The sequence below is a fragment of the Euprymna scolopes genome, chromosome 5, assembly GCF_053919585.1.
Source record: "Euprymna scolopes isolate OS-2025 chromosome 5, ASM5391958v1, whole genome shotgun sequence".
Taxonomy (NCBI): Eukaryota; Metazoa; Mollusca; class Cephalopoda; order Sepiida; family Sepiolidae; genus Euprymna; species Euprymna scolopes.
The window spans coordinates 917226-931826 of NC_136486.1; positions in this window are offsets into that span (position 1 = coordinate 917226).

Here is a 14601-nt window from a genome sequence, read left to right on the forward strand (position 1 = left end):
AAAGTGTCACAAGGGCAGTCTACCCTGATCTTTTTCATGATAAATGGCCCTTTGAGGGCGGGGAGATGTGATGTATGTATTTGCATGGGGGACTATAATAGCAAGACATTGGTGAGACACCAGGAACTTCCGGCTCGGGCAAGAAACAGAATGTAAATGCTTATGACAGAGTCTCAGCTGAATAAAGTCTCAAACAAACCCAGTGTTTGTGTTCTCGGTGAGAAACACTACAGACACGTATGTTTTTTGTTAATGGAAAAAATTGACATTTTTTGTATTTTTAAACATTTGACACTTCTACAGATTATGAAACTTGCTATTTGTTTAGACAGGATAAATGTAATGGTATCTTTTGTTATCAAATTTCCATGAGAAAGTACAAAATAGTTGCCAAAGCTCCTGTTCCCACCATTAAGAATGGATTTTAAAATTATTATTTCATAATCGCCTGTGAAATACAAAAGTACCAAATATTTTCAAGTGTTGATCTGTGCATTTGTTACCGTCACTTTTACTCAGCAAAACAGAAGTATTTTCTCTGCATGGTCGATGTTTTTTACTTTTCCCCTATTTATATTTAAAACAAAAATGAAACACTGAAGTGAATAGATTTGTTTTTTAATATTTCAAATGTTCTTTTTTACTGTTTTAAATCTGTATATGAAGTACCTTGAATAAATTTCCAGGCTTTTTTCATATGGGCACTTTTATTGATAGTACACACATGAAATTCTAGCCTCCTTGAAAGTAATCTTCTCTGGCTGCAATAACTTCTATACCGTTCAAACAATTTCTGGAAGGCTCCATGGAAGTCCTCTTGTGTGAGCATGTCAATGACCCTTGTCACAACTTCTTCCATACCCTCAATTGTCTCATAACATCAGTCTCTAAGGTTTTCCTTGAGCTTAGGGAATAACCAAACTTCATAGGGAGCAAGGTCTGGACTGTAGGGAGGGTGAAGAACTGTTTTGATGCTCATCTTGGTCAAATAGTCTATGATTTTTGTCAAATAATTGTGTGTACAGTTTCCACACTGACATCAAACTGTGCACTTATTTTCTCCATAGACACACGATGGTCATTATCCATGAAATTCTTTATTTGGTCAATCAACTCTAGTGTTCTGACTTCCTTACTCCTCTCACACCTCACATCATCCATCATCATCATCATCATCATCATCATCATCACCCCTGCCTTCCTTGAATCTCTTATGCCACTCAAAAACCGATATGTGATTCATGTAAGATGGTCCAAAAGCAGTCTGAAGCATTCCATACATTTCTATGGCATTTTTTCTAAGTTTAAAACAGAATTTTATTGCATATCGTTCCTCTAAAGTGTCCTCATGTACAGATCGCATTTTTGAAATTCTCCAGCTGTGACAATCGGGCTTTAGTAGGATGTATTCCAATTCCTGTTGTAGCTGTTCATTTGAACCAGAAATCATAAAAATTAGTCAGTCATAAGATGACAAAAATATATTGAATTTTCAAGAGTTTATGACAATTTTAAATGCCTTCACAAGAATAGTCTGGAAACGTATTGAAGGAACATTGTAATCTTGTAATTGTTACTTTTATTTAGTGAAACATGAGAATTTACAATTATTCAGGTGCCAAACAGTGTTTAATTCCTCCTCCATTATTGTAGCTAATTTCATCCCCTCCAAAAAATAAAAAAATATTAGCCGATTCTCCTCCCCCAATAAAATAAATTGGATTATTAAAAAATATTGCTCAAATTTTGCAAATTCCACTATTTTTCTCAGTAAAGAAAATATTAAGTTGGATCAGTTAAAAAGAAAAATCGATTTGTAATGCTAATTCAGTGAATACCTACTAAATTTTCTAATCAACTGGTCGGTGTATGAATTTTTTAGATTGATTTTTCCTTAAACCTACATTTAATTTTCTTAATTCAGAGGTATATCTGAATATGCAAATGAGTAAATGTGTGTGCACTATTGCAAATGTTTTTTTTTTATATAATATGTGTATGTAAACACTTAATATATGCTGATGTGCATGTTAGGACAGTTTATAGTATACTATACATAGTAATGCAACTTGTTTGCCTGTAATATGTGTAAATAATTTATATAGGATATTATGTATGTTTGAACAGAGGGATTTCTATTCATGTCTGGTTAACAAGAAGTGTGTATATATCATGGATAAGCTTGCTTATATTGATTTGAGTGATATATCATATTTATGATTATGCTAAGGTAGGGGGAATACAGAAAAATATGCTTGCTGTGTAGTGTGTGTGTTTTATGCAGGTATATGAGTGATTCAGAGGCCCTTCCCGCGTGCATGTTCTTGGGATAATTACACGTTAAGAATAGTTTTACTAAACTCATCCAATGGCTACGACCATGTAAACTTAATTGTTAAATTATTTGACAGTTGTATTGAGCATGATTTTTGGTACGATTTTAATTTATAATTTACTTGATCACGTTGCTCATATAAATTATTAATATCAAAGCACTGTTTAATTCACATATTGTTATATTCAGATTCATTTATTTTTATAGCACGTTCAATTCAAGGCATTTTAAATAAAAATGTTTATTCTACATTAATTTTATCAAAATACTTTAATATAATTGATATGTATATATATGTATATATAGAATAAGTTAAAGAGATAAAGAGTAATGTTACATATGAATTTTATTACAATATTAAGAAAGGGAATAACTTATTTAGGCCATGTCATTTTTGAGTGAAATGCTTCTCATCAGAAGAGGAGTAAAAGTAGCATTATGGAAGGATAAGGATAAAACGATAACACTGATTTTAAAAACATTCAAATTAAAAATGGAAAAGAAAGTTTATGTGGGGGAATGATATGATGGCAACAGAAAAGAAAAAAGTAGAAAAAACATTAAAATATTTTTTAAAAACTAACACTTCATGTTTAACTTTCCATAATATAAAAACACAGTGTTATTTACTCTAGAATATGTGCTAATTAATGTCTGTATTGACTTGTTCTGTGTCCACTGAGTCAATTATTCTTTTAATGTCTCTTATAACTTAAAACATTGAATTAATTTAGAGTTTGTAAGTTAAATAAACGAATGGAATATGAATGCAAAAAAATGTAAATATATTTCAAATCGTTTTTTATTTGCAGATATTGGTGCTTGGGCGCCTTTGCTGAATTTGAATTGATCATCATTTTCTTAAAGATTTACTGGAGAAAAGATGTATTCTTGTGAAGTATGTGAATATTCTTGTCCTGCTAAATCAACTTTTGAGATACATATGAGAACTCATACTGGAGAAAAGCCACATTCTTGTGAAGTGTGCGGATATTCTTGTTCTCTTAAAGCAAGTTTAGTCAGGCATATCAGAACCCACACTGGGGAAAAGCCATATTCTTGTAACATATGTGAATATTCTTGTTCTCTTAAAGCAAGTTTAGTGAAGCATGTGAGGACTCATACTGGTGAAAAGCCATATTCCTGTGAATTATGTGAATATAATTGTTCTGATAAATCCAATTTAGTGACACATATGAGAACTCACTCTGGCGAAAAGCCACATTCTTGTAAAATATGTGGATATTCTTCTTCTGCTAAATCACATTTAATTACACATCTGAGAACACACAGTCGAGAAAAGCCATATTCTTGTGAAATATGTGGATATTCTTGTGCCGCCAAATCACATTTAATTACACATCTGAGAATTCACACTGGTGAAAAACCATATACTTGTGAATTTTGTGAGTATTCTTGTTCTCAAAAACAAAATCTAGTAATACACATGAGAACTCACACTGGTGAGAAGCCATATTCTTGTGAGATATGTGATTATTCTTGTTCTGATAGATACACTTTAGTGAGACATATGAGAACTCACACTGGGGAAAAGCCATATTCTTGTGAATTTTGTAAATATTCTTGTTCCATTAAATCAAATTTAGTGAAACATATGAGAACTCACACTGAAGACTTGTACCCTACAACACATCAATCACAGAACTGAACTGGATTTTGTATACTGTATGACTTGACATTTAAAAAAAAACTTTTCCTAATTTCCGCAAATAAAACAATGAGTTTAGTGTAGTATCTGTTCTTCAGATGCTGCACTTCAATTTCTTGTTCTCTGTCAGTGGAGGAGAAATCCTTCACGACTGAGACAATTTTTATTTTTTGTTCCTTTTCTCCACATTAAAAAACGACCCTGGTGTCTAACTCTGTCCCGAGAGGAGGCATTGTAAATAAGAACAATGAGTTTGGAGCATAAAATAATGGAGTTCCTAAATTAGTTTAAAGAATGGAACAAAAGTAAAGGAAATAAGGAACTTAGCAAGGGAACTTGATGGGCAGATCCCAGCACTTGCGCAAAAAATAAAAGGAAAACAAGAATAGGCGAAAACTGAAAATGACCAGTTTAAGTGCGTTAATATTCTACTGAAGTTTAAAAGACACAATAACGGTAGCCCTAAAAAGAAGAGCTGGAGGACTAATGGAGGCTTCTTTAACCTAAAATGAAGAGACACAATGAAACCTAGATGTTGCTTAAATAAATGAAAACAAATACTATTGATTAATAAAGAGGCCACATTAGCATGACTTTCAAAGATAATAAATCCTAATACCAAAAACGAGAGAAACACAACGCCCTAGTAAGTACAGATCCATCTGCTGTCTCACTATGACCTACAAAATCTTTACTGGCCTGGTTGCAGACAGTATCTATCAACACCTCTTATTTGGAGCATACCTAAAAAAGAAAAACCAGCCTGAAAGGAAAAATTGTTTACATACGAAGGAGCAGTTTCGTATTAATAAGATCATCCTTGAAGACTGTAGGCTTAAATTGATTACCAAAAGGTACATCATAGTGTGCCTCATACATGGCTATTGTGGTGCTTTGATTTATATAAGATCCATTCAGTATTCAATGACACCATGGCTGTACATAGAAAAACGTGGCAAAAAAACATGGTATTAAGCCACTCAAATTGAACTGTAAACATCTGTAACATCAATATCAGAACAGGAATCTTCCAAGTTTATCTCTTTTACGTTTCTGCCTGATGGTAGATCTGTTAAACAAACTAATTAATAAAAGCCGGAGTGTCTACAATCACCAACAAGATCCAATTTCAAAAGTTAAAAGAAATGACTTGGGTGCCATCAGGTAAACTCGAAACCAAAATATTTAATGCTCCAGCCGCGTTCCCTACCATTTGAGCAATTGACAAATAGATAAGGAAGATTTCCAATTAAACCACTTCAAGCTATGAATGAATTTGCGGATAAGCACAAGTATTAGAAATATGTTGGCAAGTTAAAATCAACATATTGCATTTCAACTTGCTGACATATTTCTGTACGCATTATTCATCCATCCAAACAAATATTTTACTCGTTATAAAGCATCCCTAGTGTATGATTATTAGGGCTGTGACAAGAAAATATTCTTATTGTTTTGACTCTCACGTATATATCCGACACAGTTAAATAATTGAGAACCCCATCATCTTATCTAAAAATATAAGATATTAACTGATATATACTCGAGAGTCAAAATAATGAAAAGAATATGCTCGCATAGAGGAGAATGATTCGATTCAGTATGCTAAGGAGAGAAAAAAAAAATGCTGGTAAATATATGCCATGTAAGCAAAATCTGTAAAAATGAACTTAGAAATAAAAACAAGATAACTGGCAGTAACCAACTAGCCATGACTGTGATAACATACAACTTTGTCATTGTTGACTGGCCACAAAGCGACATAAAGAGATTGGACACTAAAACACAGAAAATGCTGACACTGTTCAGAATAACATTTTAGAAACCAATATCTGCAGACGCTGTATCTGACCAGAGTAGCAGGAGGTATGGATCAGAAATTGATCAGCAGCATGGTGTCACTATTCTAAGCTCAAGGTAATGATGAGCTTCCAAAATCAAAATGATTCATCAACATCACGAAACAAGACCCAGCAAAACAACCTCCATCACAGACTGGCCAAACATTTTGGACGACACTTACAAATGAGACAGAATCAGAAAACAAGTCTTCTGCAAAAATAGTTTAAGAGAGTTGACAAAAGTACACAAAGACTTTCCATGACAAAAAATAGTAAGAATAGGCCAATCTTGCTAAGTATTTTCCATGTGAATTTACCCAGAAATATATAGTTAAGGAAGATTCTGGACTCTAAAAAGAGGATCGCTCCACTATGAGCAGCAGAGAATTAAAATGGTTGCCCAAGATCAAGGCTTAATGACTAATGCTTTTAAGAAGATGAGTGGTCTCAGTAATGACAACAAGTGCTGATTTGGCCACACAGAAATAGGAAGCATGAGTCACCTGGCATCGAGCTGTAAGGTTCTGCTGGGAAACGGCTACTATACAATGCAATACAATAGACTGTGCAAATATGAACACAAAACGATCCGTAAAATGTTGAATAATGAATACAGCAGCCAGTCCTAGAAAAGAACAGTTGAACATAAGTAATACAATGACTATGCAATTTCTAAAGCTACATACAATGAATATGGAGCTGTAAAACCTGACATAGTGATATGGGATAAGGAGAAAGGAACAACCTTAATAGAAGTTATTGCTTTAATGATGCTTGGTTAAACAGCTGAGAGGGAAAAGATAATGAAAAACGAAAGTCTTACCTTCGACATGAAAAGAAACTGGAATCTTATAAGAGCAACTTTATTCATGGAAATGAATTTCGACAACTATTTTGTACATATAGCCTGTGAACCAAGTGCAAGAGAGATTCAAACAATTGCACTTTCCAACTGACTACAACATGATCATCTTCAAGTTCAATGTAAAAAGTTCTTGATGCTGTGCTCCATAATCAAATCTATCCAATTTCCACCACTAACAATCACTATGCTGTTGTCTCAGTGACTACCTTACACTCATCTTCGAGTGACTTTCGGTACTTGATTAGTGGTGACTCCCTTGTAAAAAAATAATAACATGATTATGAAAACTCAAATAAAATCCCATCAACAAAAAAAAAACAAAGTTATATGATGAAATCAATTGTACAAAACTACCAGAAACTGATTTTACTAAATAACTTGTATAGATTCTAATAAATGTAACAATCAATAATTAAAACTTGTTTAGATCTTTGATTCAACAAGGAAAATGTACTTAACTGATACTTAAAAGTACAATCATATATATATATATATATATATATATATATATATATATATATATATATATATATATATAGTAGTGTTGGGGCGACTAATCGGAATCGGGAATCGGAAAAATCAGAGCTTTTTGGGGTATCAGAATCGGTATCGGAATCCGGAAAATTTTAGTCTATTTTCCGATGCCGAAACCGATTCCTTTAATTATCTTTCTTATTTGATTTTGTTTTCATAAAACATCTTCCACTGCTTGTAGTAATAATAAAGTAATAAATATTTATTGATTCAAACTTCCAGTAAGACTAAAATCTGTAGATCATTTCCTCACAAATGTGTTTTTACGTTTGAGAAAATACATGCACATTTAAGATGTTTCCTTACAGTAATCCGGACAAAATAACAATTTTATACTAAAATATTTAGAGATTTATAAAGAATTGGTATCGGGAATTTAGTGCGGAATTGGTAATTGTATCGGAATCGGGAAAAATATTTAAATTGTCCCATCACTAATATATATATATATATATATATATATATATAATTCATAAAGAAACTGAATATGTGACATATTTTATGCATATTGATTTTGTTTGGGGGTTAACTCAAAATAAGTCATCATGTAATCTTAAAAATACAATGATAAAACCATTTTCCAAACAATTTTTATTGCATTCTGTTTTACCTAAATAAGTTTATTTTTAAATAAATTATTTGATCCTGTAATTTTATAGGACAGACCTTATTAAAAAATGTATGAATCTTCGGTAAACAAAATCTTCAAAAAAATAAATTATATATTTAGATTCAAGTAGAAAATGTGTTCATTTTATTAAAAATTTTGTTTAATTTGAAGGTGGTCTAATGTAGAAAAATCTGTAACCAAATTTTTGTTGCTTTTCTATTTATAATTTATTTTGTCATATTTATACAATGGCAGGTGTTTTTTTAGAGCGTAATACAAAATAGATTTTAACTCAAAATAGTCTTAAAAATACAACATAAAACAAATTTTATAGCATACAAAGAACCTGCTACAGTCAAGGAACCCATAATTCAGTTTCACAAAGAGAGTGAATGCACTGTGAAGAAGAAAAAGACTTCTGCTGTGAAGCTGCTGAATAGAGCCAATGACTGGAAATATTTTGCGGATCTCAAGACATCTCTACAATTTCCAGTCCACATAATCTAAACAGAAAAGTGGCCAGACATTGTAGAAGAGAGTCCTTCTCATAGAATTGATCATCCCCTAAGATGAAAACCAGTAGGAGGCATATGAACGGACGAAAAAGTTAGGAAATGCCATGTGATTCCTATTGATGTTGTTGTGGATTTCTAGGACACTTAGTCATCTTGTTTCTTACAAAAATAGGAATTGCAGACTGCACTCGGAAAGTTGACTCTGATCGTCTTATGAACACAGTTTAATATGAATCAAGTTAGATTTGGTTAAGAGTGAAAAGACTTCAGACGTTATAATTTCTCCTTGTTGATCTGTTTTGTTTTTTGTTTTTGTTTTTAATACTACTAGCTATAAACATGTGTGGAGTGAACTATTCTCTTCTTTAACCAGCCTGCATGATATGTATTCTATCTTCACACAAGAACACTTCAACCTACTAACCCGGTTCTCTCTTCTACGAGTGACACTAACGAAAATGACAAATAAAGTTTGTTTATTAATATAGAATGAAACTCCATTGCGTTCTCTCATCTATATATTTTGGTGAACCCAACGTGATATTAACACGCAACAACATTTCATTTTTTCTCATTTTTCTGTACTTGGTGACCCTGTAACATGTAACTTTCTGAGCTTTATTTGGTTATGTTCGTTATACTTAAAAACAACAAACTCTCAGCAATGCTATCTTTCACATTTAAAAGTTTTTCAACCATAGACTTAAATTTGGCTAATTCGGTGTCTCGGTTTTGGTCACATTGCCAAATGTTTAATGCCATGGTTTCATTGTAGGAGTCCGTCTGTTGAAGTTCTATTTTGCTTTTGTTTTTTTTTTTGTTGGAACTTTTATATTTCAATTTCTTGTGTGCGGTTTTGAAAATGTTCCTCCATGATGTCGACAAGTTTGTTTTTTTTAGAGAAAAATTATTTTTTGTGCGTGCCGTAGATTTGTGTGGAAGAGTTTAGTTTACACCACGTGTTTCGTTCAAACATATTCATTTCATTTTAAATTAAGGGGTCACCATCGTTTGTTGCGGACCAGGATATAATAATCCTAACCCACTGCAAAAGAAAATAATGAAATGAATGGAGGGAAGGAAAAAAAACCTCAATTGCTGAATAAAATAAACATGTCGTTTATTTTCTGTTGAAAATAAATGATTTAGGTGGAACACGTTTTCAGTCTAGTATGTAGAAAAGGAAAGAGAGAGAAAGGGTGTTGACCTCAGTAAAACCGCGCATGCATGGTAGCAGTCGTCCACGTGGAAGTGTCTTCAGGTCACAAGCTGTGGACGCAAACTTGTCTGGTTGACGAACCAAGGCAAAAGGGAAGAAAGAGGAAGCTGAACATTGTTGTTGATTTTTATACCGGGGTCAGTGTTCTGACTGCACATGTCTGGATTTCCTTTAAAGGGAAGTGACGTTGCTCATGTGAGCATATGTGTGCATACATGTGTGTACATTAGCGTGTGTGTGTATGCATGTGAATGTGAGTGTATGTACGTGAACATGAATATATGTACATGTGTATGTGTGTGTGCGTGCATATATGTGGGTGTGTGTATGTGAGGAAAAAAAACGTTCGTACACTGGCGACTAGCCATACAAAACACTCTTTACAGAAGAAAACACTCAAACATTTATATTTCCACAACCTCCACCGAAGTAAACTCGTCAACAAATTAATTCATCACCGACGTTTAGCAAGGAGCAACTTAACGACTTCCAATCCCATTGGAATCGTTCAAATTTAAAGAAATTATATTAAATTCTACGCAACAAATGTGAACACTGTCACAAGTAACAAGGCTTGTGTTGACAAAAAAAAGAACGGATTTTACAAGCAACTGTCACAGACGGACATATTACAAAATCCTCACTACTTCGAATTTTCTAAATTACAACTGACACGACACACATAAAAGAACCTTTCTTTTATTTTGATAAATATTTTTGGTTTTCTTCTGAAAACCTTTCCAACAAGGGAGTATTTGTAGCAACCGACACCCGCTAGATCACAGGCAGATACTACTTCTAACTGCTCACATCACTTCTCTGAGTTTACCAACTTATGCACCCGTACAAAAACCTTGTCTGTCATAGACCAAATACTGGCATCTTTTCACACTTCCAAAACGGCCCTGGCACATTTTACGAAACTTTCTTTCATCGACTCCAATCCAACAGCCACCTTTCTTTATTCAACCTATGCTTTCGATGTTGCGGTTGGAACTGTACTCCATCAGCTGTACTCTATCGTGTTGCTGTCCTTTTCCACTAAGCTGAGCACTTCCTTGCGTAAGTACAGCGTTTTTGGATGCGAATTATTTGCTATATATTTAGCAGTAAAACATTTCTGTTATATGTTGGAAGGGAGACAATTCACTATTTTTACCGAAAACAAACATTTGGTTGCTTCCCTTACATCATCTTTTTGGGGGAAACAAATTTTGAGAGAATTACGGCAGTGGGTTTTGTTACGCAATATTCTTCAGATATTCAATATTTATGGAAGATGTTGGTTACCAGTGAGGAAAGCAATCCATAATCGTGATTTATCAATTTATGAAACCGAGGTTGCATGTTGCTATTTTTATTGAAACCAGGAGTCAACAACTGTGGGAATATAGGTATTATTATACAAACACCGTGACAGCGTTAGGGTTAGGGTTAGGATTAGGGTTACGGTTAGGGTTAGGGTTTAGGGTTAGGGTTAGGGTTAGGTTTAGGGTTAGGGTTAGGTTTAGGGTTAGGGTTAGGGTTAGGGTTAGGGTTAATTCGATGTCACGGTGTTTGTATAGTTTTACCGGAATATATTCATGGGACCATTAAAGGTAAATTTAACAGGATAGCTGATTAATAGAAAAGTTTCACTAATCCACATCCTTACATCAAGAAATAAAAATAACAACCGGAAAATAACGACACTAGACAAAAAAAAACACGAAACCACCGTATTAACATGAAATAAATAACATTTATTTACATGTTAAGAATTTTAGTTTAAATTGTTTCAACCTAAGTGTTTTCTTGTGTGAAATGTTCATAATGAAGAATATATGAAGTGAGGATTCTTTGAGAATAGCACGAGCCTTGAAATTACTGATTTTTGTATGAGAGCTTAAAGTACATGTGCTTATTTTGAAGAAGAACAGTTCATAAATCATACAGGCGGATACGTGTGTGTGTGTGTGTGTGTGTGTGTGTCCATTCTGAAACAAAAATGCAGTAGGCAAAACAAACAAACAAAAAAATACAACTGAAAACAGACGGAACAAAAACTCGCTTCTCCAGACACGTGGGTCGTAACAAGCACAATCTACTCGCCAGAATCACCTACACACAATCTGCAGAACGCTCCCTCTCCTTTCCAGTGTCCTGCCTTTATAGCGGCCGGGAACGACATATTTGTATAATTGCGTGAGAACAGACGTGATTCAACGATAATTACATTGGGTAAACGCTAATAAAAGCCCATGGACGCTATCTTAGAACTCTCTCTTTCACTCAGCCCAAAACAGGCGTATCCGAGGTAAGCTCTCTATTTCTCATTTTGGTTACTGCTAATTCTGCTACACTCCCCCCTGATCTCATGATCACAAACGGGGCATGGGGGCAGTCGTCTTTGTCGGGTACTTCTTCGAAGAACCGGAGGCAGCACTTCCTCCTTGTCATCTTCCTCATTACCACCGTTATTGCCGCCAGCCTGTTCCATAGGCGGTGTTTCACAATCAGGACAGGGGGACAGTATCCGTCTTTGTCGGGTACTCCTTCATAAAGGCAGGACGGGTGATCCGTCTTCCGCTTTTTCAGTATGTGCATTATATGGCTCTCCATCGTCCTGCATTATACTCTCTGCTCGTTCAGAAGACTTTGTACTGTCTTCCTCTTCCTCTGATGCAACAACATAATGGCGAGGGCGCAGATCTTTCACATGGCGAGGTACACCGTCCACCAAAATCGATTGAGGGCTAATTACCTTGGTCACATTACCTTTGCCGAACCTCGTGGTACATCGATTTGCGGTCTTTTGACCCACACGCAATCTCCAACCTGGTAAGAGCTGTCCTTGGGATCTGCGGACGCAGTTGCGAGATTGGTCTCCTTTACTCGAACTTCGTATCGATAAATCCTGTTGGCAGGCGCAGTGAAGGGAGATGTGTCGTCTCTTGGTGTGATGTTATACCAGTAGACAGCTTCCTGTATGGGACAGTGCATTCTAGCCGCTATTCGTTTCACTGTATAGTGACATCGCTCCGCTATGCCATTCCCGGCTGGAGCGTATGCACAACGGAATCGCAAGTGAACTCCCCATTTATGTGCAAATGTTTGGAATGCGTTGCTGAAGAAAGCCGTGTCATTGTCTAAAAGGATTTCATGCGGTGAGCCACGCTCGAGGAACACTGTTTCCAACTGATGGATCACGCTTGCCGAGTCCTGCCTTGCCAATTTCCTCCAAATGGAGAAACGTGATGGACCACAGTCTGTTAGAGTTAAAAAATGGAAGGTGCCATAATGCGTGATATCCATTCACATTCTTTGCCAATTCTCGTTAACTTTCAGCTTTCCCTTTTCCCACCTGACTGGCGCTGGGTCAATAGACTTACATTCCTCACATTTCCGTATGACCGTTTTAACGGTTGCTTTTGTCGTGGTTGGGCAACTTCTCCTGACAAAGTAGGTAGTGCGTCGCACCCCCGGATGTCCACTACCTTTGTGAATAGCCATGATTTGACTCTCATCCAGCTCGTCTGTGTGAACCGCGCATATCACCGGGTTAAGCCCGTTTTTCTTTTTCATTGCCTCAAACCATGTCTGTGGTACTCATGTCAATCACTCAGCAATGTTTCGTGCTGATGGAACCAGCGTCATGTCCACTGTCAGCCCGTACTCTTTCACGAGCTCCTTTAGAGTGCTTAGTTGCCTCCTAATAAGCATCTCGCTTGCTGCTTTTGGGCGTATTCCCACCTATCCAGTTAGTGTGTCCGAGACCCAATGGTATACGCAGACAGAATCCGTCTTTATGTGTACCACTTTGCTCTGCCACTGTAGAGCCAAATTGATACCTTTCAATATGACATCCAGCTCGGCTAAGTTGATATGTTGCGAGTCACCTTCAGGTCACAGCCAACATGCATCCTCCAACACAGTTTCGCGCATCTCCAAGGCTGCATCAATTGCTAGGGAGCTAGCATTGACCCATACATTCAGCTCTTTGCCATCCACACAGCAATTTCCCTGGACCGGATCGTTCCGCTGCACAGATTCCAAGGTTTCGAACATCATACGATGCAGTACGGCATCCCTTGCTTCATCATCCCAGCCCTTCGTTACCGAACTTACTCTCCTTCTAAGTATTCCACAAGCCACATGAAGCCAACCGCACACCGGAAAGTGCCCAACAAGTCGACCACGCAGGGAAAACATTGTTCGTTGCGTAACAATGCTGTGAGCCTCTGGAATTGCATTTCCTCGCTTCCACCGTAGTTCACTGTGTTCCATCCAGACCGCCAATCCCAGCAGCCGTGCACTGTCCTTCAACCGCTCCAGGTTCTTGCACTCCAACCCGAACTGTGCTAGGTGTTCTCTTACATGGGTCACGGGCACCATGTCCTCGTTGACAAAAATGTCATCAATGTAAGCAGATGCTGTGTGGCTTACAACTTCTTCCTGAGACAATACTTCGCTGACAATTGCTCTCATGATCAGGGGAGCCACATTCAAACCGAACCCCAGACAGGGCAGGCAATATTTTATCCCATCGATTTCCACAGTCTGGTATGGCCACAGTGTCTCATGGACCCGGACTTGTAGGTATGCTCTCCTGAGGTCCAGTAGAGACACGTTAGCACATTTTGTCTCCATTTGCGCAGCTTAGCCGCACAAACATCTGCGTTGGCCGTAAACGCGTCTACATAATGATTTTGCTCCCGGTAGTCTATTACCAGGCGCACTTTGGCTTTGTTCTGCTGCATCACAGCCATCAGGGGAATTAAACCTTTGGGAGGTCCCAATTTATCCCCTGGGTACGGCACGAGCCAACCATTATCTATGCAGGTGCGGAGCTCCTGCTTGTATTCTTCACGGATTTCTGCCGGCACTGGGTATTCTGACACTCAATTGTGTAGTCTTTCAGGGGGGTGGTCCTCAGACCACTTCCACGATGCGGTCCACGTTCGGTTTTGATGATCAAAGGTGGCGGTGAAATCTGGTTCATTAATAGAAATGGCTGCGCATTTAATATTTTTC